Here is a 26,975-nt window from a genome sequence, read left to right as displayed (position 1 = left end):
AACAAGGCCCTAATGTACAGCACAGGGAACTATATTCAATATCCGGTAATAAACCATAATGGAAAAGAATATGAAAAAGAATACATACATACACACACACACACACACACACACACACACATAACTGAATCACTTTGCTGTACACCAGAAACTAACACATTATAAATTAACTATACTTCAATTTAAAAATAGACAAAAATTACTGTTGAATTATGTGTGTGCCAAACAACTGTAAAAGATTGAAAATCATTAAAAAATTGGGAGGATTATGCACTGAGCCTGTTTCACAAATGTCTTACATTCTTGCTCTACTTTCAAAACTAGAAATCATAGACAGTGCATTTTAGGGACAGTTCATGAGAGAAGGAGAGCCTGTAACTCCTATCAGCAGATTTATATTCAAAGAAAATGACTTGGCTATACAACAAAAGTTTAGTGAATGAATGTATATTTACATGTTTTAACTTAAATAAAATATCTACAGTTCGTATATACCATTTTTTCAATGATTCCCTGTTTTAACTATCTTTTTTTTTTTCAGTTAACCAACCAAATTCTGGTTCAGATGGATGGGTACAAAGCATACATTATAAATGGGAAATTGCTCCCGAACTGGCACTTTTGTTTAGAAGTAGGATGAAAGAAGGATAGAGCTAGAGAGAAGGAGAGGCTAGACCATCTGGTTCTAGAAAGTTCTGCGACTGGAAGGCAATTTATCTGCAATCTCACTTACTTGCTACCAGTAAGGTGGAGCCACAGCTGCCCTATTGTACACATGCCTGGGGCTTCATAATGTCTTCTGGTGGCTTCTTTTCCCTCTCAAGGCCGTCCTTGCCATTTATTTTAACCTGATTTCACTTGCATGCAATGCTTAGGGAGAGATATAGCTTTCTGCCTACCAAAAGCTCATGCTCCCCTTTCCGTGGTATTGTTGTAGGAAATGGTTACCCTGACAGGGCGTACATTCTCCAGCCCCATTTCCACCCATATGTGGCCTTGTAACCAGTTCGCATCAATGAAATATGACTGGAGGTAAGAGGCAGCACTTCTGGGCTGGGACTTTGCAGAAGTCAATGTACCTTATCCATGGTTTTTCTCCTCCTGCTGGCTGTTCGCACAGGACTGAGGCTCTGGGGGATGGTAGAGTACAAGGTAGAAGAAATCCTGAGTCCCTGAGTCACTCACTTGCCATGGGAAAGTCACTCAGTCGCTGGCCAGGACCATCATGTGTCAAGACACTTAAATTCGGAGAGTCGTTTGTTACAGCAGCTAGTGTTATGTCACTTCAACTAACACAGGGGCTGCTCACCTGGGACTTGCCCTTCTTCATTATTCTGCACCCCCCTCCCTCCCACCCTAGCCTATTACATCTCATTGGGATTATTTTTTTTTCTGGGTATGAGTTGTGGATTCTTAACCTGAGGGGTCTATACAATTATATGCAAAACGTTGTCTATAGGTGTATTTTTCTGGGAAGAGGGTCCACTGCTTTTGTGGACTTTTCATATGGGCCTGGGAGCCCCTCAAATTATTACAAAGAGCTGCTCTAAGAGATTCACCTTCAATGTCACATTCCTAATTTAATCCATGACCTTAACTCACCCTATGATTTAGAGATCTGAGTATCTGTGGGCAATTCATGGACGCAGCTTAAAGTGAAAGCAAAAGTAAAGAGCTCACACTAGGTCGTGAATGCAAATGTACGAGCACATCATGGACATCGTGGAATGAATAGAAAGCAAATCGGTGGACTGAAGAAGCTGAACGGAAACCCCCATCTGAGACTTATTAAGTAGCTGTCTTTCTCCTGTTGTATAAGTACAGCTCCGAACCATATCTTGGTGACTTAAAAGAGCTACCATGTTCCTTTCCAACAGCCTAATTTATGGCATAGGACTAAGGAGATCCTGTTTCTTTATATACTGAGAAGCAGTTCTTCTCTAGCTCAACTCATACTTCCTGAGAGTTTAGGTCCAGCAAAACCGTGTTAATGCCAGGGCAATGAAAAATTTTGCGGGGGGCGGGGCCTGTAGGACTCTGCAAAGGACTGGAAATATGAGACGGTGGCTCATGCCTGTCCCAAGCATTGAAAATTACTGGGTGGAACGAAGGGTCTCCAGAGAGTTTATTATTCATATGAAGGTGTCTAGTCTCCTCTTCAGAGGCTGGGAATGACCTGAATTCTAAGCTAGGGTTGACATAGAGCTTCCCCATTTGCTTAGTGTCTTTTTTTCGCTCCGCGGCATGTGGGATCTTCCCGGACCGGGGCACGAACCCATGTCCCCTGCATCGGCAGGCGGACTCTCAACCACTGCGCCACCAGGGAAGCCCGGCTTAGTGTCTTTTAATAGAGCGGACGTGAGTGTATCACGTTCATCTGGAAGGAGTGTGGAGGACTACGGAGCCACCACACAAAGTCCCTTTTCCCCAAGAAGCAAGCACGCGGGTAGGAGGTAGGAATATTCACCCAAGGTAAGTGAGTGTTAAACTTGCAGGATTCCCCCCCACCAACCCCATGTTTTTAACTAGGGTCTACTGATATCTTCTCTTGTTGCCCAGTTTGTAGACAAGGTTTCATACCCTCTGTTCTTTGAACATTCTGGACCTTATTTTGAATCACCTGGGAGTCTGGTCTAAAATGTAGATTCCTAGGTCCTACTCCAGACCTCCCGAATCAGCACCTCAGGAGTACAGCCCAGGAACTGCCTTTTAAACACATGCCCCAGGTGATTCTAAGTCTCACTGGTTTGCCCAGCACTGGTCCAAAGTTTCTGAGGAGTGGCAGCTCTGGAATGTCTTACGCTGTGGCACGGCACTGTGTTCTACAGGGTCGGAGGGGGGCTAGGAGACACGTCTGGCTGCACTGGCGAGCAGTCATCTAGCTGCTCCATGGTACCTGCGTGTTTGTTCACAGTGGCTTTGGAGGCTGCAGGTCTGTGACAAGCTGCGGACACAGGTCTCTGTTCCGCAGGATGGGGTTTGTTAAGGCTGTAAAGAATAAGACCTACTTCAAGAGACACCAAGTGAAATTTAGAAGAAGACAAGAGGGTAAAACTGATTACTATGCTGGGAAATGCTTGGTAATCCAGGATAAAAAGAAGTACAATACACCCAAATACAGGATGAGTACATGTAACCAACAGAGATATCATTTGTCATATTGCTTATGCCCGTAGAGAAGGGGATATGACAGTCTGGGCGGCTAATGCTCATGAACTCCCAAAGTATGGCGTGAAGGTTGGCCTGACAAATTATGCTGCAGCACACTGTACCGGTCCACTGATGGCCCAAAGGCTTCCCAATCAGTTTGGCATGGACAAGATCTATGAAGGCCAGGTGGAGGTACCCAGCGATGAATACAATGTGGAAAACATTGACGGTCAACCTGGTGCCCTCACCTGCTATCCGGATGCAGGGCTTGCTAGATTTACTACTAGAAATAAAGTAGGGCCTGAAGGACGCTGTGGACGGAGGCTTGTCTATCCCTCACAGTACCAAACGGTTCCCTGGTTATGATTCAGAAAACAAGGCATTCAACACAGAAGTACACTGGAAGCACATCATGGGTCAAAATGTTGCAGATGGGAACCCTCTTGCACTGTTGGTGGGAATGTAAATTGATACAGCCACTATGGAGAACAGTATGGAGGTTCCTTAAAAAACTAAGACAGAACTACCATACGACCCAGCAATCCCACTACGGGGCATATGCCCTGAGAAAACCATAATTCAAAAAGAGTCATGTACCACAATGTTCATTGCAGCACTATTTACAATAGCCAGCGCATGGAAGCAACCTAAGTGTCCACAGACAGATGAATGGATAAAGAAGATGTGGCACATATACACAATGGAATATTACTCAGCCATAAAAAGAAACGAAATTGAGTTATTTGTAATGAGGTGGATGGACCTAGAGTCTGTCATACAGAGTGAAGTTAAGTCAGAAAGAGAAAAACAAATACTGTATGCTAACACATATATATGAATCTAAAAAAAAAAAAAGTCATTTAGAACCTAGGGGCAGGACGGGAAGAAAGACACAGACCTACTAGAGAATGGACTTGAGGACAGGGGAGGGGGAAGGGTAAGCTGGGACAAAGTGAGAGAGTGGCATGGACATATATACACTACCAAACGTAAAATAGATAGCTAGTGGGAAGCAGCCGCATAGCACAGGGAGATCAGCTCGGTGCTTTGTGACCACCTAGAGGGGTGGGATAGGGAGGGCGGGAGGGAGGGAGATGCAAGAAGGAAGGGACATGGGTATATATGTATATGTATAGCTGATTCACTTTGTTATAAAGCAGAAACTAACACACCTCTGTAAAGCAATTACACTCCAATAAAGATGTTAAAAAAAGTTGCAGATGATATGCATTACCTAACTGAAGAAGATGAAGATGCTTATAAGAAACAATTTTCTTAATACATAAAGAACAAAACTCCAGACATGATGGAGAGATGTATAAGAACGCTCACGCTGCTATATGAGAGAATCCAGTCTATGATAAGAAGCCTAAGAAAGAAGTTAAAAAGAAGAAGAGGAACCATCCCCAAAGGTCTCTTGCCCAGAACAAAGATCAGGTAGCTCAGAAGAGGGCAAGCTTCCTCGGAGCCCAGGAATGGGCTGCTGAGAGCTAGTAAACCAAACCACACTTTTCTATGAAGATTTTTCAGATAAAGACAGTAATAAACGTATTGACCAAGCAGCTCCCCCAAAAGTGTGGCTTTGGAGGAAGTTAATTATGGGGATACTAAAGCCTACCCCCCAGCCATGCCACGTAATGGTATTACCCTACTTCCCACCCCCCTACAAGCTGGAAAAGATGCTAAAGCCCAAGGGACAATGTGATTTGTACTTTGAATGAGACACAAAGATAACTTTTTAAAAATTCAGCCTCCTGACACGTGTACCTCAATACCCCATATGAAAACTCAATGCATTTCCATTAAGCCTCAGTGTTTAGCACGTCCCCTTTCCTCTCTCAGCTCAGGACTGCAGCACCTCCCGAGGGTGAGCCTGGATGCCCTCCCTGTGGTTCTAAGCACCTAACAGACCCTCTTGGCATCTCCAAACATCGTCCTGCTCCCTCTACACACCCCAGGCTGCTTGCTGCAAACGTCTGTAACTATCTACGAGAACACACGTAGCTGGTGCTCAGGGCAAGACGGAAGTGCTGGAGAGTTGGTCCCCCTGAGAGCAGCCCTCAAACAATGACAGGTGGGGAGTTGGCGGAGAAATACCCCAGCTTCCTCATCCCACTGGTGGGATAACTCTGGAACGTGTTCAACACTCTCCCCAAGAGGTCCCTGCTGGGGTTGATCTCCAAGAGCCCATGATGGGCACTTGCTTCTTATCACATGCAGCTGTGGCTCCCTTCCCTTCTCTCCTCACTCCTCCACTTTCCAACCAGTGTTTCCGGGGACCTCCTTCCAAATAACCAACTTGCATGTGAGTTTCTGTCTGAGGGCACCCCTCGGGATGTAAAAGACACAAAGGTGATCTACCAGCTCTGAATGGAGCCTGGCACTGTAAGAGACAAGCGTGGAGGCCAGCAAACCCCTGTATCTGTAGCATTTTGGCGTGATTGTCTAAATCATCGGACTGATTTCTGCTCCCTTTTTGCTGAGCTCTGTGCAAAACCTGCGGATGATGAGTAACCTTGATAGCCTGTTTCCATTGCTCCTCCTAAATTATGAGCCTTTTGCTACCTAGAGTGACAGGAGCAGAGCCACGGCAGTCCCGGTGTGCCCTGTTGCAGACTGAACCTTCCGTGCTCTACGTCAGCAGGTCAAGATCCCAGCACAATGTGGGGTCTCGCGAGGTTGCTGATCCACACCGTGGGGAATCCTTGGGGGACAGGACATCCCACGTTTGTGCATTCTTTTAACAAATGTATATGGAGCACTAACTGCTAGTCAGGGTCTGGGGAATATGGAAGGAATGTGCGTAAGTTAAGTCTGGTCAGGCTGTTGCTAGATAGAACTCTGCCAGCCCCTGCCCCGAGGGGCCTGGCCACACGGAAGATCCCATCTCGTCCAGCCTAGATGAAGCCAGAGCCCGCTGAATGCTCTCCCTGCATTTAGTTCAGGCCTCTCTGCTTCACCCTCCATGCTGGGAGCAGCGCTGTCCTTCTGAAATACAAGACTGCCTATCACGCCCCTGCTCAATGATCGTCGGTAGCTCCACTATGCCTATGAAATAAAGGACAAACTTCGGATTATATATGCAGCCAAGGGCTCTCAAGTCTGACTCCAAACCAGCCTTCCACCCTCCTTTTCCGCCACGTCCTCCCCTTCCCAGCAGGTAGCTTGGACTCCCCCAAACACCCTGTGTTCTTTCAGACTGCTGTCCTCTGTTGCACATGCTGCTCCTTAGGCCTGAATTTCACTTAGCCCTTTAGCCAACCCCCAGTCATTGTCGAGCACCCACTTAGAACGGCACCTCTTCCATGAAGACTTGCTCGCCCCTCCGTCTACCTCCAACAGCACCAACAGCCGCGTCTCCTGCGTACCTTGCTATTGGCACACGCGCAGCAAATTCAGTACTGAGCACGCTATGCTGTCATTGTTTCTGAGTCTGGCTTCTCCCAGAAGACTGTGAGTGCATAGACAGCAGGGATGTCGCCATTTTGTTCATCTTTGTACCCTACTTGTGGGCTTGAGAGAATGCCTGGCACACCGTACACCTGTAAGAAATGCTTGTGAACGCCCGCCCGGGCCTCAGAAAGCCCAAAGGAGATTTAACCCTTTCTCTCCAGTAATTGATACCATTCCTGGTGTAAGATCTGCTCCACACAGCTGGATGGGAATGTTCGCTTGTGCTGTGCTCTCAACTGCTTCTGTTTTGGGGAGCCCGCAGTTCTCTCCCTTGATGTATAGCTGAGCTCTGGAGGTTGCCCCAGGATGTGAGGTCACCAGGGTGCTCTGAGGTGGCAGATGCCAAAGCTGAGCAGGTGGACTTTTATTGCCCCAAGGGTGCATTGTGCGGCTCCCTGGCAGGAGCAGGCAGAAAGCTGATGACATCACAGCCCCTTACAGACATCCACAGAGAGCCCTCAACTCTGAGGGGTGACGAGGAGAATCAAGAGGGGAAGGAATCAGACCGAGGTGCATTATGCCTGGAGGACTTGAACCATCATTCACAGGTGGAGGGAAATGTCTCAGAAGGGACAAGCCAAGGAGTTATCTGTTGGTATTCAGGGAAGAGAGGTGTGTACGCAGTAACCTCACAGGTACTCAAGTGAGGCCGGCAGCCACTTACTTCTCCCAGAGGGCTGGTGGCAGTGCCGGCCTGGACAACCTTTGATCATCCTCAAACTAGAAAATAATTAAGCAAACCTCTTCACTCGGCTTAGAGCCCACTTCTTTAAGGTACAGACCAGAATGCTTCATTCTTGAGAGATCTGGACTTTGTAAGTGCTTACTACAAACTGGACCAGGCAAGATGCTATGTACTTTCTGGGCATCAACTCAGTGAACGCCCATAATGAACCCTGGTTGGTAAGTTTCATAATTATCCCCCATTTTACAGATGAGAAATCAGAGGCTCAGTGAAGTTAGGTAACCTGGCCATACTCACACCGTCAGTACGGAGCAGAGCTGCGATTCTTACCAGTTCTATCAGACCCCATGGTCTGTGTTTGGCACTTCTACATGATGCCACCCTGAGTACCATGCTTCCCCTGATGTCCAGAGATAGGGGCCCTGGCCCCTGGCACTTGGCCACTAACTAGCTGTGCTGCCCTGGAAAAGGCACCCAATTTTCTGGATCTCAATAATTGTGTATGAGTTGGACCAGCCGATCTGTAGACCTCCTTCAGATTTAGCATTCTATGAGGCTATGGTGGAATCATATTTTCTTTCATGCATGGTTATCAAAGGTGGGTATCCGGGGCCTAAGATCGACCGGTAGAATATGAAATTGATTAAGTGCCAATTAAGTAGTTGGCATATTTCTGAATCGTGGTATAAGAAGGGCTTTCATTGTCATTTTTAGGCAGTTGCATTGATAAACTTGTTCTTTTTTACTCTTAAAAATTATGCTTTATTACAGTTCTCTAATATATAAAACATTGTGGGCTTTGGCACCCAGAAAATCAAATAGATCAATGGATCAGAATAAAGTATCCAGAACATGTACGTGAGCACTTGATTTATGATAAATGATTCACAGTAGAGCAGTGGGAAAAGTACAGTCTTTGCAAAGAATGGTGCTGGATAAATGGGATAGCCATACGTAAACCATGATGTGTCTTCGCCCCTTACACACCACGTACAAATGCCAATGCCAACTGGATCAACTGGGTTACAGATCTAAAACTGAAAAATAAAGCCACAACTTGATAAAAGTTGAAGGGCCAGATTTTTAGTCCCTTTAACACACTCTGGTTCTCAAGCGTTAAGCCCCTTGGGTGGGTCTGCCCATCTCAGGCTGTCAACTTCCTGAAGACAGTAACTCTCTTTCAAATGCTGTTTGTGACAGCTAGTGGGAACCTGCCGTATAGCACAGGGAGCTCAGCTCGGTGCTTTGTGGTGACCTAGATGGGTGGGATGGTGGGGGGTCGGGTGGGAGGGAGGTCCAAGAGGAAGGGGATATATGTACACATATAGCTGATTCACTTTGTTGTACAGCAGAAACTAACACGCCATTGTAAAGCAACTATACCCCAATAAAAATAAACTAATAAAATAAAATAAAATGTTCTTTGTAAGCACTGGTGAATATCACAAATGGGTGAGTGATGAACACCTCTGGGGATGACGATCATGGTGGTTTAATTTAATAACTGTGTTTTCAGGTTTATTTGGGGCTTTAACAATCACTAGAAAGTGTTCCAATTACTACTACTGTATAACAAATTATCCCAAGCCTTAGTGACATAGAGCAATACGTACTATGCCCATGGATGGACTCTCGAGTCAGTAATTCAAACAGGGCACAGTGGATGGCTTGCCTCTGCTCCATGTTGTTGGGGACCTAAGTTAGGAAGATTCAGTTGCTACAGGTGACTGAATGGCTGGGGGCTAGAATCACCTGGAGGATCTTCACTCACATCTGGCAGTTGATCCTGGCTGTTGGCTGGGACATCTGTTTATCAGAACATATACATATGGCCTCTTTGTGTAACTGCTTGGGGTTCCTCACACCATGGTGGTCTCATGATGGCGGGACTTCTTTCATGGCAGTTCAAGGCTCTAAGAGTGAATGCTTCAGAAGGCAAGGCAGGGGACTTCCCTGGTGGCGCAGTGGTTAAGAATCTGCCTGCCAACGCAAGGGACACGGGTTTGAGCCCTGGTCCGGGGAGATCCCACATGCCGCCGAGCACCTCAGCCCGTGCACCACAACTACTGAGTCTGCGTGCCACAACTACTGAAGCCCACGTGCCTAGAGCCTGTGCTTCACAACAAGAGAAGCCACTGGAATGAGAAGCCCATGTACCGCAACGAAGAGGAGCCCCCGCTCACCACAACTAGAGAAAGCCCGCGTGCAGCAACGAAGACACAACGCAGCCAAAAATAAATTAATTTTTAAACAAAGCAAGGTGTAAGCTGTTATCACCTTTTATAACTTAACCTTATACGCTACTTCCACTTCATTTTATTGGTTATAAGTGAGTCATTAAGACCAGATAAGGTTCAAGGGGAAGGAATATGGTCCCCCACCTCTAGAAGGGAGGAGTGTCAAAGCTGGCACTGCATTTTCACTCTTCATAGGGCAGGAACTGTGTCTTAGTTATCTCTGAATCCCTACCATCTAACTTGGGTCATGGCACAGAGTAGAAACCCAATGAGTGACTGGTAGTTAAAGCAATGAATAAGTGAATGAAGGAAGGAACCGTTATCCCATTGGAGAGGGTATCTCTGAGGAGTATAGACATTTAGTCTTTTTCACTTATTTTTGTGTTTGCATTGGATTTGGTTTTTTATTTCAACAATAAAATAAATCATGGTATGTAAAAGACCTGCAGAGTAGAAAATAAGGTCAATGGTATTATGACACTTTTGCTCTTAAGGAGCATTCTATGGTCATTAATTCTTCCTCAACCCCATATAGTCTCCTATTTTGGGATATGTTCCATGGTTTCCAACAGGACATTTTATTTTATTTTTTTGAATTTTATTTATTTTTTTATACAGCAGGTTCCTATTACTTATCCATTTTATACACATTAGTTTATATAGGTCAATCCCAATCTCCCAATTCATCACACCACCACTCCCCTCACCACCACTTACTCCCTTTGGTGTCCATACATTTGTTCTCTGCATCTGTGTCTCAATTTCTGCCCTGCAAACTGGTTCATCTGTACCATTTTTCTAGGTTCCACATATATGCGTTAATATATGATATGTTTTTTTCTTTCTGACTTACTTCACTCTGTATGACAGTCTCTAGATCCATCCACGTCTCTACAAATGACCCAATTTCGTTCCTTTTTATGGCTGAGTAATATTCCATTGTATATATGTACCACATCTTCTTTATCCACTCATCTGTCGATGGGCATTTAGGCTGCTTCCAAGTCCGGGCTATCGTAAATAGTGATGCAGTGAACATTGGGGTGCGTGTGCCTTTTTGAATTATGGTTTACTCTGGGTATATGCCCAGTAGTGGGACTGCTGGGTCATATGGTAGTTCTATTTTTAGTTTTTAAGGATCCTCCATACTGTTCTCCACAGTGGCTGCATCAATTTACATTCCCACCAACAGTGCAAGAGGGTTCCCTTTTCTCCACACCCTCTCCAGCATTTGTTGTTTGTAGATTTTCTGATGAAGCCCATTCTAACTAGTGTGAGGTGATACCTCATTGTAGTTTTGATTTGCATTTCTCTAATAATTAGTGATGTTGAGCAGCTTTTCATGTGCTTCTTGGCCATCTGAATGTCTTCTTTGGAGAAATGTCTATTTAGGTCTTCTGCCCATTTTTGGATTGGGCTGTTTGTTTTTTTAATATTGAGCTGTTTATATATTTTGGAGATTGTTGGTCCATTGATTCGTTTGCAAATATTTTCTCCCATTCTGAGGGTTGTCTTTTCGTCTTGTTTGTAGTTTCCTTTGCTGTGCAAAAACTTTTAAGTTTCATTAGGTCCCATTTGTTTATTTTTGTTTTTATTTCCATTACTCTAGGAGGTGGATCAAAAAATATCTTGCTGTGATTTATGTCAAAGAATGTTCTTCCTATGTTTTCCTCTAAGAGTTTTATAGTGTCCGGTCTTACATTTAGGTATCTAATCCATTTTATTTTATTTTAATTTTTTTTTGCGGTACACGGGCCTCTCACTGTTGTGGCCTCTCCCGCTGCGGAGCACAGGCTCCGGACGCGCAGGCCCAGCGGCCACGGCTCACGGGCCCAGCCGCTCCGCGGCATGTGGGATCTTCCCGGACCGGGGCACGAACCCGTGTCCCCTGCATTGGCAGGCGGACTCTCAACCACTGCGCCACCAGGGAAGCCCCTCTAATCCATTTTGAGTTTATTTTTGTGGATGGTGTTAGGGAGTGTTCTAATTTCATTCTTTTACATGTAGCTGTCCAGTTTTCCCAGCACCACTTATTGAAGAGGCTGTCTTTTCTCCATTATATATCCTTGCCTCCTTCGTCATAGATTAGTTGACCATAGGTGCGTGGGTTTATCTCTGGGTTTCTATCCTGTTCCATTGATCTATATTTCTGTTTTTGTGCCAGTACCGTATTGTCTTGATTACTGCAGCTTTGTAGTATAGTCTGAAGTCAGGGAGTCTGATTACTCCAGCTCCGTTTTTTTCCCTCAAGATTGCTTTGGCTATTCGGGGTCTGTTGTGTCTCCATACAGATTTTAAGATTCTTTGTCATAGTTCTGTAAAAAATGCCATTGGTAATTTGATAGAGGTTCCTTTGAATCTGTAGATTGCTTTGAGTAGTATAGTTATTTTCACAATATTGATTTTTCTAATCCAAGAACATGGTATATCTCTCCATCTGTTTGCATCATCTTTAATTTCTTTCATCACTGTCTTATAGTTTTCTGCATACAGGTCTTTTGTCTCCCTAGGTAGGTTTATGCCTAGGTATTTTATTCTTTTACTTGCAATGGTACATGGGAGTGTTTCCTTAATTTCTCTTTCAGATTGTTCATCATTAGTGTATAGGAATGCAAGAGATTTCTGTGCATTAATTCTGTATCCTGCAACTTTACCAAAGTCATTGATTAGCTCTAGTAGTTTTCTGGTTGCATCTTTAGGATTCTCTATGTAGAGTATCATGTCATCTGCAGACAGTGACAGTTTTACGTCTTCTTTTCCAATCTGTATTCCTTTTATTTCTTTTTCTTCTCTGATTGCTGTGGCTAGGACCTCCAAAACTATGTTGAATAACAGTGGCGAGAGTGGACATCCTCGTCTTGCTCCTGATCTTAGAGGAAATGCTTTTAGTTTTTCACCGTTGAGAATGATGTTTGCTGTGGGCGTCTCATATATGGCCTTTATTATGCTGAGATAGGTTCCCTTTATGCCCACTTTCTGGAGAGTTTTTATCATAAATGGGTGTTGAATTTTATCAAAAGGTTTTTTTGCATCTATTGAGATGATCATATGGCTTTTATTCTTCAATTTGTTAATATGGTGTATCGATTGATTTGCATATATTGAAGAATCCTTGCATCCCTGGGATAAATCCCACTTGAGCATGGTGTATGATCCTTTTAACGTGTTGTTGGATTCTGGTTGCTAGTATTTTGTTGAGGATTTTTGTATCTATATTCATCAGTGATATTGGTCTGTAGTTTCCCTTATTTGTAGTATCTTTGGTTTTGGTATCAGGGTGATGGTGGCCTCATAGGATGAGTTTGGGAGTGTTCCTTCCTCTGCAATTTTTTAGAAGAGTTTGAGAAGGATGGGTGTTAGCTCTTCTCCAAATTTTGATAGAATTCACCTGTGAAGGCATCTGGTCCTGGACTTTTGTTTGTTGGAAGATTTTTAACCAGAGTTTCAATTCCATTACTTGTGATTGGTCTGTTCATATTTTCTATTTCTTCCTGGTTCAGTCTTGGAAGGTTATCCCTTTCTAAGAATTTGTCCATTTCTTCCAGGTTGTCCATTTTATTGGCATAGAGTTGCTTGTAGTAGTCTCTTAGGATGCTTTGTATTTCTGCGGTGTCTGTTGTAACTTCTCCTTTTTCATTTCTAATTTTTTTGATTTGAGTCCTCTCCCTCCTTTTCTTGATGAGTCTGGCTAACGGTTTATCAATTTTGTTTATCTTCTCAAAGAACGAGCTTCTAGTTTTATTGATCTCTGCTATTGTTTTCTTTGTTTCTATTTCATTTACCTCTGCTCTGATCTTTATGATTTCCTTCTTTCTACAAACTTTGTGGTACGCGGGCCTCTCACCGCTGTGGCCTCTCCCGCCGCGGAGCACAGGCTCCGGACGCGCAGGCCCAGGGGCCACGGCCCAAGGGCCCAGCCGCTCCGCGGCACGTGGGATCCTCCCGGACCAGGGCACGAACCCGCACCCCCCGCATCGGCAGGCGTACTCCCAACCACTGCACCACCAGGGAAGCCCTTCTAGTTCTTTTAGGTGTTAGGTTAGATTGTTTATTTCTGATGTTTGTTGTTTCTTGAGGTAGGTTGCATAGCTATAAACTTCCCTCTTAGAACTGCTTTTGCTGCATCCCATAGATTTGGATCGTTGTGTTTTCATTGTCTTTTGTCTCCAGCAATTTTTTGATTTCCTCTTTGATTTCTTCAGTGATCTCTTGGTTATTTAGTAATGCAGTGTTTAGCCTCCATGTGTTTGTATTTTTTACAGATTTTTTCCTGTAATTGATATCTAATCTCATAGCTTGGTGCTTGGAAAAGATACTTGATAGGATTTCAATTTTCGTAAATTTACCAAGGCTTGATTTGTGACCCCAGATATGATCTAGCTGGAGAACGTTCCATGAGCACTTGAAAAGAAAGTGAATTCTGTTGTTTGTGGATGGAATATCTTATAAATATCAATTAAGTCCATCTTGCTTAATGTATCATTTAAAGCTTGTGTTTCCTTATTTATTTTCATTTTGGATGATCTGTCCATTGGTGACAGTGGGGTGTTTAAGGCCCCTACTATGATTGTGTTACTGTGGATTTCCCCTTTTATGGCTGTTAGCGTTTGCCTTGTGTATTGAGGTGCTCCTATGTTGGGCACATAAATATTTACAATTGTTATATCTTCTTCTTGGATTGATCCCTTGATCATTATGTAGTGTCCTTCTTTGTCTCTTGTAATAGTCTTCATTTTAAAGTCTATTTTATCTGATATGAGTACTGCTACTCCTACTTTCTCTTGATTTCCATTTGCATGGAATATCTTTTCCCATCCCCTCACTTTCAGTCTGTATGTGTCCCTAGGTCTGAAGTGGGTCTCTTGTAGACAGCATATATATGGGTCTTGTTTTTGTATCCATTCAGCAAGCCTGTGTCCTTTGGTTGGAGCATTTAATCCATTCACGTTTAAGGTAATTATGGTATGTATGTTCCTATGACTGTTTTCTTAATTGTTCTGGGTTTGTTTTTGTAGGTCCTTTTCTTCTCTTGTATTTCCCACTTAGAGAAGTTCCTTTAACATTTGTTGTAGAGCTGGTTTGGTGGTGCTGAATTCTCTTAGCTTTCGCTTGTCTGTAAAGCTTTTGACTTCTCCATCGAATCTCAATGAGATCCTTGCTGGGTAGAGTAATCTTGCTTGTAGGTTCTTCCCTTTCATCACTTTAAATATATCATGCCACTCCCTTCTGGCTTGTAGAGTTTCTGCTAGAAATCAGCTGTTAACCTTATGGGAGTTCCCTTGTATGTTATTTGTCATTTTTCCCTTGCTGCTTTCAATAATTTTTCTTTGTCTTTAATTTCTGCCAATTTAATTTCTATGTGTCTCGGTGTGTTTCTCCTTGGGTTTATCCTGTATGGGACTCTCTGCACTTTCTGGACTTGGGTGGCTATTTCCTTTCCCGTGTTAGGGAAGTTTTCGACTATAATCTCTTCAAATATTTTCTCGGGTCCTTTCTCTCTCTCTTCTCCTTCTGGCACCCCTATAATGCAAATGTTGGTGTGTTTAATGTTGTCCCACAGGTCTCTTAGGGTGTCTTCATTTCTTTTCATTCTTTTTTCTTTATTCTGTTCCACAGCAGTGAACTCCACCATTCTGTTTTCCAGGTCACTTATCTGTTCTTCTGCCTCAGTTATTCTGCTATTGATTCCTTCTAGTGTAGTTTTCATTTCAATTATTGTATTGTTCATCTCTGTTTGTTTGTTCTTTAATTCTTCTAGGTCTTTGTTAAACATTTCTTGCATCTTCTCGATCTTCGCCTCCATTCTTTTTCCGAGGTCCTGGATCATCTTCACTCTCATTATTCTGAATTCTTTGCCTGGAAGGTTTCCTATCTCCACTTCATTTAGTTGTTTTCCTGGGGTTTTATCTTGTTCCTTCATCTGGTACATAGCCCTCTGCCTTTTCATCTTGTCTGTCTTTCTGTGAATGTGGTTTTTGTTCCACAGGCTGCAGGATTGTAGTTCTCCTTGCTTCTGCTGTCTGCCCTCTGGTGGGTGAGGCTATCTAAGAGGCTTGTGCAAGCTTCCTGATGGGAGAGACTGGTGGTGGGTAGAGCTGACTGTTGCTCTGGTGGGCAGAGCTCAGTAAAACTTTAATCTGCTTGACTGCTGATGGGTGGGGCTGGGTTCCCTCCCTGTTGGTTGTTTGGCCTGAGGCACCCCAACACTGGAGTCTACCTGGGCTCTTTGGTGGGGCTAATGGCGGACTCTGGGAGGGCTCAAGCCAAGGAGTACTTCCCAGAACTTCTGCTGCCAGTGTCCTTGTCCTCATGGTGAGCCACAGCCACCCCCCGCCTCTGCAGGAGACCCTCCAACAATAGCAGGCAGGTCTGGTTCAGTCTCCTATGGGGTCACTGCTCCTTCCCTTGGGTCCTGATGTGCACACTACTTTGTGTGTGCCCTCCAAGAGTGGAATCCCTCTTTTCCCCAGTCCTGTCAGAGTCCTGCGATCAAATCCCACTAGCCTTCAAAATCTGATTCTCTAGGAATTCCTCCTCCCATTGCCAGACCCCCAGGTTGGGAAGCCTGACATGGGGCTCCGAACCTTCACTCTAGTGGGTGGACTTCTGTGGTATAAGTGTTCTCCAGTCTGTGAGTCACCCACCCAGCAGTTATGGGATTTGATCTTATTGTGATTGCGCCCCTCCTACCCTCTCATTGTGGCTTCTCCTTTGTCTTTGGACGTGGGGTATCTTTTTTGGTGAGTTCCAGTGTCTTTGTGTCGATGATTTTTCAGCAGTTAGTTGTGACTCCGGTGCTCTCACAAGAGGGAGTGAGAGCATGTTCTTCTACTCCGCCATCTTGAACCAATCCTGTCATTATCCCAGTAGGACATTTTTGAAATCAAGTTCTACCAGAAGAAATTGAATATTTCATGGTGAGGTCTGAGCTGACTTCCTCAATTTGCCTGCCCAGCTCTTCTTTCTCTGTATTCTCCTAGTTGACTTCTAGCCTTTCCATCCCTTTCCCCTCTCCACACCCCTCCCCGTCCTGCTGTCTTTCCTTTCCCCTCCCCCGCTCTTCCTCACTCCATGCCCCCCTCCAATGCCACATCCTCTAGCTTGGGGGTGGGAGTGTCTCCAGAGCTGTTAGAGGAGTCAAGGAATGGGAAGCCAACACCCCCCTCCCCTAGAGAATGTCCAGATTTGGATTAGGGCCATCGGCCCCTGGAATTCTCTTCCTCACTGCTTTGGTATATGGTGTTTCATTGCTTTTATGGGCACCAACTTATGATGTCACATGAAAGGCTTAAAGCTCCTGTGGCTGCAAACTAGCACAAAAAGCCCAATTTTTACAAAGACACAACAGAAAATAATTCTTTAAGAAGAAAAACCATGACAGTGGGAATCTGCCATTCCCAAATTAGCATTTGGAAAACTCTAGTCACACAAACATACGCCAGTAGAGACCTCAGAGAGCATCTTGCCCAATTCCTCCAGTAACAAACAGGGAGATGGGAGCCAAAGAGGAAGAGTTATAACAACCAGCATTTACTGGGTGCTGACTCGGCCCCAGGCACTTCACTACTTTATTCCAGTTGTGCAACCACCAGATGAATTGGAATCATTAACCCAATTTCCAAGATGAAGAGACAGAAGCTCAGAGAGGGTCAGTAACTTCTGCAAGGTCACACAGCTAGAAAATGGCAGAGTAGACATTTGAACCCAGTATCTAGGATGAGTCCCTGAACTGTGCTCTTAACCATCAGACTGAACTGTGTTTCTTTTCTTTTTTTTTTTTTTTTTTTTTGCGGTACGTGGGCCTCTCACTGCTGTGGCCTCTCCCGTTGTGGAGCACAGGCTCCGGACGCACAGGCCCAGCGGCTATGGCTCATGGGCCCAGCCACTCCGCGGCATGCGGGATCTTCCCGGATCGGGGCACGAGCTCGCGTCCCCTGCATTGGCAGGTGGGCCCCCAACCACTGCGCCACCAGGGAAGCCCTAAACTGTGTTTCTAAGTGACCTTTTATTCTCCCTTCCCCACCCTGGGTCACACATCTTAATAGCTAATAGACTAATTTCCCAAAGGTAAGTTGAGCAGTGCCTGGAATTCAACAAGTGATGCTGTAGTTCAAGTCAAAGTCAGACTTTGTTAAACTGAATTCTAATTCAGAGCAGAGAGCCTAAGAGACTTTGGGGATGGTCCTTCGTAGAAACCACCATGCGCTTACAGCGAGTAAGGACTATGGCAGTGTGGTTCAAGGCTCCTTCCTAACAATCTCGCTGTGCTTCAGTTTCCTCATCTATAAACTGGGAGATAGCAATAGTTATCTGCTTGATAGGGTAGATAGAAGGGGCAAATAAAAATTAATAAGCATAAAGTTCCTAGAACAGTTTCTGACACATAGTAAGCTCTTAATAAGAATCTGATCTGTTATTACTCAATGTTATACCTCCAGGGCCTAACATACTTCTTAGCACATGGAAAGTGCTCAATAAATATTTGCTGAATAAATGAAGAGAAATATATTAGTAATTGTAATGGCATTCATCTGTTCTTTACCCTCTCGAAACAGAAAACAAGAAACAATGAGTTTCTCCTTGATTTTACCTTATAGTTTTTCCTAATGTGGAAGCCTGATTCTTCTGTGATTGAAACTCTTCCTTGGCAAAGCCTGGAGGAGCCTGAGGACCAGCTGTTTTCCACTTTAGTTCTTTTCTGAGGCCCATTTTACCAAGGAAGAGACATCTTAAAAATGTGGAAGACCACAGCCTCAGGACTCAGTTACAACTGTCAAAAACTCAACCCAATTTGGAAGAAGCCAAGAACTGAATTTCTAGCCTCAACTATAAACTACATGGATGACTTCAGGCATGGCTAGATCCAGGGATTCAAATGATGTCATTGGGACTTGGTCTTGTTTGATCTCTAGCTCTGCCTTCTTCAATGATGGTTCTATTCTCTGGCAAGTTTTCCCCTGTGATGGCAGGATAGCCGTCAGCAGTTTCAGATTTATATCCCCACAGCTCCAAAACCAGGGGACACAAAGCACTTACTTTCATCACTCCAGCCAAAGTCCCAGTTTTAGCTCTGAGTGGACCAAATTGGGTCTTGTGTTCATCCCTGAACCAATCACTGTGGCTTCAGGAATGAAACACTTTGATTTTCCAGGCTTCATACATGTGTCCTCCACCTTGATCTCAAAGGAGTAGAGCCAGCCCCAAACAAACTATATGGACTAACACTAAGATGCTATTCCCAGTGGAAGACAAAGTAGACTGGCAGGCACAAATAGCAAACTTCCACCAAAACTAGACATAAGATAGGGGTGCCCAGCAAGTCTACAGCACCTTCTTTAAAAGGGTGGTAAATATGCAATCCCCATCTTACCTAAAGCTTTTTCTTCTATCACACCCCACAAATCTCTTTCTAGCTCTAAGACAGTGATTTTCAAAACTTTTAACCTCTTCCTCCAGCAAAAAATAAAACTTTTATTAAAAAGTAGTCTATATATGAACTGAAACAAATGTTTCAACAAACCAGTTTACTTTTTACTAACCGCAGTGTACTCTGATAGTTTCTATTCTATTGTATTCCATTCCATTCTATTCTAATTTATTCCATTATATTCCTTCCTTTCCACTCCATTCCATTTCATTCTGTTATTTTTATTAGTCAGGAAAATGCCTGCTAGGCTCTGAAGCCCTAAATCTCAATGGCTTAACAAAATAAAGGTTCATTTCTTGCTCATGCCCTAGCCCAATGCAGATTAGGCAGCTCTACTTAGTGGCTTCCTTCCCCCTCCAGGGATCAAGGCTCTTTCCATATTATGATGCCACCACCTTTAACACAGGATTGTGGGAGAAAGGAGCGAGAGGGGGAGAGAGACAGAGACACACACACACACACACACACACAGAGTCATCCAGGGGATTTCATGGCTTATCTCACTTTTGTCTACACTCCAGGGCCATAGTTACAAGGCTCCAACCTAACTGTAAGGGCCACAGGGAAACACAGTCTGAGCACCCAAGGAAGAGCAAGTGGCATTGATGAGCACCCAGACAGTATATGCCACACTCTTCTAGTTTAGTTTGCTAAGAAAGAGGAAATGCTGGTTCTGTCTGACCCACTCCATGAGAGTCAGGACTCCCTAATGGTTGCAAAGCCTTAACTGGAAAAACCTGGCCCTAGCAGCCTGCATTAATGTTTTTCCTCCTTGCGGACTAAACCTTTCTCGCTTCTGCCATTCTAGTCTCATTCCGAGCCACCTGACTTCTTCGTCCCTGATGAGGAGACCCTGACCACCTTTCCGACCACATTCCTCCCCATCCCCACCCCCAAATCTGTCCCTGACTTTGCCTGAGAACCGTCTGCCTCACATCCCAGACTCCTTGAAGGAGTCTGTGGCTGCTGTGGCAGCCACGGCTCCCGTCCCCTGCCGCAAGCTGTCCTCCATCTCTCTCCACCCATCTGTCTACTTTCTTACCCTGGCCAGCCCTGGGACCTGTGGTGAGCAGGCTTTTCTTCCATTTCCTGTCCTGAGACAGTAAATGAGACCAGGTTCTGCGGGGCAGCTAATGGTCCCTGGAACTCTGGGGCTCTGCCTAGGTCGGGACTGAAGTAATTGAGCCAGCCAGGCATGTAATAAGATAGCTCTCCCTGCTCTCTCCCCCAGCGCCCCCCACTACTGCGGTGAGTGGCCATGGAATCTGATTCTAGCAGCATCTTTATCTCCGCAATAGGCCTCAGGGTTCATTATCTAAAAAGCCTTGGCTGTTAGCAAAGTAGCAATTCCATTACCATAGAGGAGAGCTGTCCCTTTAAAACCAAGCAGTGGGGAGGAGGCCAGGCTCTTGGGTTCCCCAATTATAAGGCTTTCTGGTTCTGGAAGAATTGCAGGCTTACTGCTGCTCAAGTTGAAAACAATTTTAGTCAATGTTTAAATGGTGCCTACTGTGTGCTAGACACGGTTCCATGTGCTTTACAATATTAACTCAGTTAAGCCTCTCAGAAATTCTAAAGATGAGAAAACTGAGGCTCAGAGAGGGCAAGGATATGCCAAATGTCACACAGCTAAAAAAGAGTAGAGCCAAGATTCAACTTAGGCAACCTGTTTCCAGAAACTGCCTTCTCAACCACTAGGTTATACTCTTCCCATGAGAATAATTTTTATTTGTATATAATATTTATATGCTGCTTACAGTTCTTGAAATGCTTTCACATACTTTTCTGACCCTCACAAGAACCCTGTGATCTAGACAGTATGATGGGAAGGGGGCTCCTGTTTTACCATGGAGAAAATTGATATGCTTTACAGCTAGCTTGAACCATCTTCCAAGGGCCAACTGTTAAATTTTCAGGAATTTTGGAAGCCCATTATAAATGATGGTCATTATTTAAAATGCAATTATAGAAATTTACAATTAGATAAATTATATTCAGACAAAGGTAATACATACTCAAACCTCATCACTTCCTAATCCATTTATGATATTTTGCGCTTATCCTGGCACTTGAGCTTACCTGTATCTCTCCCGCACGTGTAGGGGGGAAAGCATGTATCATAGAGTGCCACCCAGCAACCCTTCCCAACTCCACATCGAGTGACATCACATTGGTAGCTTGAAGTCAGCCACAGTGGTAGTATTTACACTAGGGAAATCAGCAAATTCTATAAGAGTCCCTTCTCTGCCCTTCTTCCCCGAAGGGAGATGGTTGTTAAATATTTACCAGAGCACCCCTATTCCCGTGAGTCTGACCATCTCTGCTCCATGAATGTCTCAGGTGTGTGCTTAATGTGACTTATTTTCCCGTCCTTCTCTGGAGATACTATTGTGTCTCCAAGGCCTAACATGGTCTCCTTCCTCTCAAGTTCCTTATCAAGACCTCAGCCCAGTCTCCTGCGCCTCTCTGCCCTTTCCCTTTTTGACTCCCGCTTCCCAGAAGGACCTTCCCAAGCAGCCCACAGCTGCCCACACTTGGCCTGAGTCCTCTGATATCCAGCCAACCCCGTGGCCCTCGTTCCTGCCAGGGCCAAGTTCTACCTTCACTGCAACTTCCAAGCACAAACACCCACTCACCCTCCTGTTTTCCTTCTCAGGCGCTGGAGTCAGTGAGGCCCGAAAATGTTCCTGCCTGAAAATGTTCTCTCGCACGATCCGCCTGAGCCGGGTGGGCCAGGGATGGTTAGCTTCTCTGTGTGTGTTCCCCGGGAGCCCGCTGCAGATCAAAGAATGGTCCTTCCCTAGTCTTAATGCGGAACACCCCTAACCATGCCAAACGCTCCTGCTTGGCAGCCTGGGCCCTGACTTATGGGCATTCATGGGGGCAGGGATGTTAGTGAACCAACTGACACCTAATAAGCATGAAATATGCTTATGTATCTTCATTCTCTATGAAATGCAGTTAGATTTTTTTTCAATTAAGGATTCCCTTTCATTCACTAGTTCCTTTGCAGCCCTGTGGACTTGTGAGAATTCTAGAACGTTATCATAATATATGAATATAGGTAGGGCTCATTACATGCCAGGCACTGTCATAACTGCTTGAATAATCCGAAGAGGTAGGTACGATTATCACCTCCATTTGAAAGATGAGAAAAATGAGGCACGGAGAGGTTAAGTGACTTGCCCAAGGTCACACAGTTTATAAAGGTAAAGCCAGGTCTTGAACCCAAGTGGTCTGGCTTGAAAGTATATGCTTTTAATGGCTATGCTGAAGTGATCTTAACTCTACCTGGTGGTTCTCCCTCTAGGCTTTGACAGTATTCTGTTTATACTGGGGTTAAGAACTTACCGCATTTTATTGCTATTATCTGTCTACAAGTTTGTCTACACCCACTCTGGTTCTTCACCTTAAACCCCTTGAGGAAAGGAATCATGTCTTACTTTTATTTTTGTCCAGGATTCAGGGCAGAGTCTAGTATGTGTTAAGTGCTCACCAAATGTTAGTTAAAATGAATGCCCCTCCTTGCTTTCAAGATGAGGAAACTCATCACTCTCAACTGAGATCCAGAGATCTGATAAAGAAGATGACAGAGGCCAGGCAAGAACCCAGGTCACCTGGCCCCCAGTCTGGCACTTGTTCTGCCCTGCTTCTCTGTTCCTGTTAGCTTGGGGGATCGGGGGCCAGGTTATGGGGACCTAGAGCAGGCTGGCACTGCCCACCCACCACATTGGAACACTGGTCCATGGCTTCTCCCAGAAAGAGTGTGCATGTCCCAAACCCACCCCCAGGACACAGAGAAAAGATAAGTGACCATTGCTGTGCTGATCACTGCCTGCTGGCGCAGGTGGACACGGCTAGCACTGGAAGCCAGCCTCCAGCCTCATCTGATAAGATATACAGATGCCCAGAGGACCGAAGAAGACTTAAGAATGAAATCCAGAGTCCCATCGTTCACTTTATGTGCATTAGGACTATTCTAACCCAAATCTTGTCAAGGAAAAGGCAGAGATCCCGCCGCCACTACACACACACACACACACACACACACACACACACACACACACACACTTTGTCAGAGTCTCCTAACACAGGCAGAGATTACCTGAATTTCATCCACCTTTATTTTTGAAGCTTTGGGTTTTAACTGGCTCTTTTCATCCTTATCCTTAGGTGTAGAGAAAAAAAACTTCTGTTTAAGCTAATTGCAAATAGCCAGAAAAAGAAAAGGGGGGCAGGTGCTGTGTTATTTTACAACACGTACACACATGACAAGTAAAAAAGATAATACCAGGGATTTAAAAAATTCCATTAACCTCTGGGATATCACAAGGTCTGTGTAATTCATAGGAACTATACAATGAAATGTTGATAGTGTCACTAAGGTCCTGGCAAAGCTTGAAGCACCTTTGACAGATCAAAGAAAAAATAAAACATTATTCCATTTAGGTGCAGTGTTATGGATAACTTGGCATTACAGTTCTTTGGAAATGATTAACTCCATGTGGTATTGATGGTTACAATCCATTTTCTGGCATAATGAATTAGGCATTCCTCCATTGTTCCGTAGCTTGGCTCCATTCTGTGTATATATATCAATGGTGACTTTTTTTTTTATACCTTTCGGTTTCACACACACACAAAATAAAAACACAGCCCATAGGCTGCCAGGGAAAGAACACGAGCTCAAAGCTGATTTATTTGTATCACCCTGAGTAACCTATTTCCTACCTGAGACATGAAACCACATCAAGGGGGGGAACCATTTTTCATTTCTATGAACTGGGAGGGAAATTGCTACTCTTCAAGCTGGAAACTCTGAAACCTTTGCTGCAAAGTGTCCATTTTTATCTAACACTTTCTCCTTCTGAAAAGCCCTTGTTTTTAAGGAATAATTCTTCCAACAAAGACTCGCCCATCAGGCATCCCACTCATGATTAGTTAATCTGTGAAAATGAGAAACAACCTCTAAGTGGCCGATATACTTTAGCAGCAAGAGCTAATCACAGCCAGCCCCTAATTTCTGAAACTCACGACTGTCTTGTGACTCTGGGATTTTTAAACTGCAGGAACACCAATAGAAACGAGGTAAAAAGAAGAGTCAGCTAGTGTGGTATCTTGATTAAATTCCGTTGTAGTGTCCCTGTGTTAGGTTTGTTTTGTTTTGTTTTGTTTGTTTGTTTTTTAGTGAGGAGCTGCCTCTGAGAGTGCTAATCTGTCTTTAACATCATGGCATTTCCTTAGAGTACGCTGAACCATCTCCGTGGCATTTAAAAGTGAAATATTTGCTTCAGAAATAAAAAAGATAGGCAATAAAATAGAGCTGTAAACAAGCCTTCATGGCTTTATATTTCACAGATAAATACACAGTAAGTTCAAACTAGAATTGAATTCCTAAAGCAATACTCCACTAATCTGTATTCGGGGGTCTCAAGCGTATTATCTGTAATTTACAACCAATTTAAATGGCATTAACGGTCTTCCCCTTCTGGGAATTTAAATTCGCATCCTACCATTGAATTAAACAGTGACTGCATATTTTCTATAGGGGACAGAATGCTCGTCGATGTTGTTTTGAATAATGGAGCATCTATTCATGCACAGCGTGCAATGTGCTCCTTTGTCCTCAATCTAATTGAAGCAAAATGTGAGTTTAAAAGATTTTTCCCCTTAGCCAAAGGTTTGTTGATTGGTGTCTATTTTCATCTACTCAAAATTAAGAAAACAGTCATCTCTCACTGCACTGAAAAATCATTTACCCAAAACAGCCCTGAATGAAGGGAGGTCAAATTTTGCCTAATTTGATCTTTTCAAAGACAGAACAAGATGTCAGAGAATACTGCAGACTAACCTTAGGGGGAATTATATTGTGGAATAACTTACAATTCTTCTCTAGGACCAAGAGAATTAGAAGCGGAGGATAAGGAAAAAGGGAGAATACAGCCTGTTTCCAAAGTAAGAAACTTAAATAACCTTGCTCTCCCACGCTAAACTACACTGAAGCGGGAAGGGAGACTTCTTGCAAATCATGGAATCTGATGCCTTAGGAATCCAGGGATGGCGAATTCATGTGGGGTGCTATCCGTTTCCCATAGTGTGCCCGTGGCAGACGTCAGTAATCAATGATAGCCTTCTCTGCCATTGAGTGAAGATGGAGCCATACATCAAGTGCTCTGGGTAGCCAGTAGCAGTTGATGTGAGTTGGCACTGTCTGCCATTTCAGCTAAGCTACCTATCTCATTTAATAGATGGTTCTAGAAAGACGGAGTGCCCCTCCAAAGGCCTCAGAGCTGGCCATTGGCAGATCAGAACTAAGAACTTGCCACTACTGATGGCTCAGTAGCGCCCTTTCCACCTAACACCACCAGCATGCTCTCTGAGCCTGTCGTGTGGATCATTATATCCCCAGGGCAGAGCACCTAGTAGGTGCTCAATAATTACTTTCTTCAACTGAATGAATGAATGAGAGAGATACAAAGTGTTAAACCTTTATCATAATGGGAAAGAAGTTCCTTCTTTGGAATAAATAATCCTCTGACCCAGCTGGACATAATTAGACAAGGTCCAAAATTTTAGCATCTGTTTACCAAAGCTTTTATTCAGCGATAGAGAAAATCACATATGTCAATAATATCAACAAGAACTAAGCATTTAAGAGAAGAAATTGTTTTCAAAGACCTTAAAGCCCTTTGGAAATATCTATTAATATATAACCGACATGCAATGGCAAATTATTATTCAACAAAGAAGTAACTGAAGACTTCACTGCCGAATTTGAAATAAGATCATATTGAAAAATTGAATAATTCAGACTTTTCAAGAACTGAAATGGGATTTTCTGTTTATTACTCTTTTTAGTATTCTAGTGTATTTCCCTTAAAGAAGTAAAAGACTAAGTGTTCCTGACACTTGTCTAGAGAGTATCAAAGTTCTGTGACATTAAATGTCAGCGCTTTTGCTTTACAATCTTTACATGTTCAGGATTTGAAATGATGAAAAATATAAAAGTTCAACTGTCCCACATTCTTAACATAAGCATATCCCAGTGGTTCAGGCAGGGACACTTTTGCACCCCAAGGGACATTTGACGATGTCTAGAGACATTTTTGGCTGTCACAACTGGGGCTAGGGGGTGTTACTTACATCTACGGGTGGAGGCCAGAGATGCTGCCGAACATCCTACGATACACAGAACACCCCCAACGACGCAGAGTTATCCAGCCCAAAATGTCAATAGTGCCAAGGTGGAGAGACCATGGTCTATCCCCTCTACCCAGGACTGTTCGTATCCATTCATCCCCACGCTGAGTTTAGAATGTACTGATCTGTGGCAAGGAGAACATTTAACTCTAGGTACCAGAATATTTTATTTCTCTCTTTTTTCTTAAGATATCCAGTTTTCTTACGCTGAGGGAAAGGTAACAACTGATATTCCTCTTGTTTGCCTTCTCCTGGAGCCAAACTAAGGATTAGCTCAGGTAGCTCAATTCTGGGATTTTCAAGAGCACAGAGAAGGATTTCAGGAGCTCCCTAGGGTCCCAGATACACTCTGCTCACGTACTGCACATTAGTCTAATAAAGGCAGGCAGGGGCAGGAACTGCCCACTACTGCATAAGCCCGAGGATGGCTTCCCTTTGAAGGTTTATGACCAAGGTGTATAGACCAAAGAGTGGAATTTTGTTGTTGCTGTTCCTCTACTAATTCCAGTTCTGCTGCTAACTGGCTTTGTGATCTGGGAGACTGTAAGCACATTGCTGGTATTTTCTGCTTCTCAACTCTTCTATCAGTTCTGTGGCACTCATTATGTTCTACTGGAAGATAAAGGGGGATAGTAAAAGCCAAGATGTTTCAAGTGCTATTCGGTGGGGGGGGGGTAGTGCTTCTAACTCTGTGTCCTGTTTACCCTGTAGCTCCATGGTTCCATGCTTGACACAAAATAAGTGCCTAATAAATAAGTATTGGCAACACTTTGGAAACTATTTGGCAGTGTCTACTGAAGCTGAACTGTGACCTAGTAATTAT

At 44.0% G+C, this 26,975-nt stretch overlaps 1 pseudogene; it reads left to right on the top strand.

Annotated features, from left to right (window-relative positions):
• Positions 1 to 2,972: 2,972 nt before the first annotated feature.
• Positions 2,973 to 4,644, top strand: LOC113614353 (60S ribosomal protein L5-like; annotated as a pseudogene).
• The last annotated feature ends 22,331 nt before the right edge of the window (positions 4,645 to 26,975 follow it).

The sequence above is a fragment of the Aethalodelphis obliquidens genome, unplaced genomic scaffold (genome assembly GCF_003676395.1).
Source record: "Aethalodelphis obliquidens isolate GAN/ISIS:26980383/991018 unplaced genomic scaffold, ASM367639v1 scaffold94, whole genome shotgun sequence".
NCBI lineage: Eukaryota > Metazoa > Chordata > Mammalia > Artiodactyla > Delphinidae > Aethalodelphis > Aethalodelphis obliquidens.
Note: the sequence above shows the minus strand (reverse complement) of the source record. Positions and strands in the feature narration are given on the sequence as shown.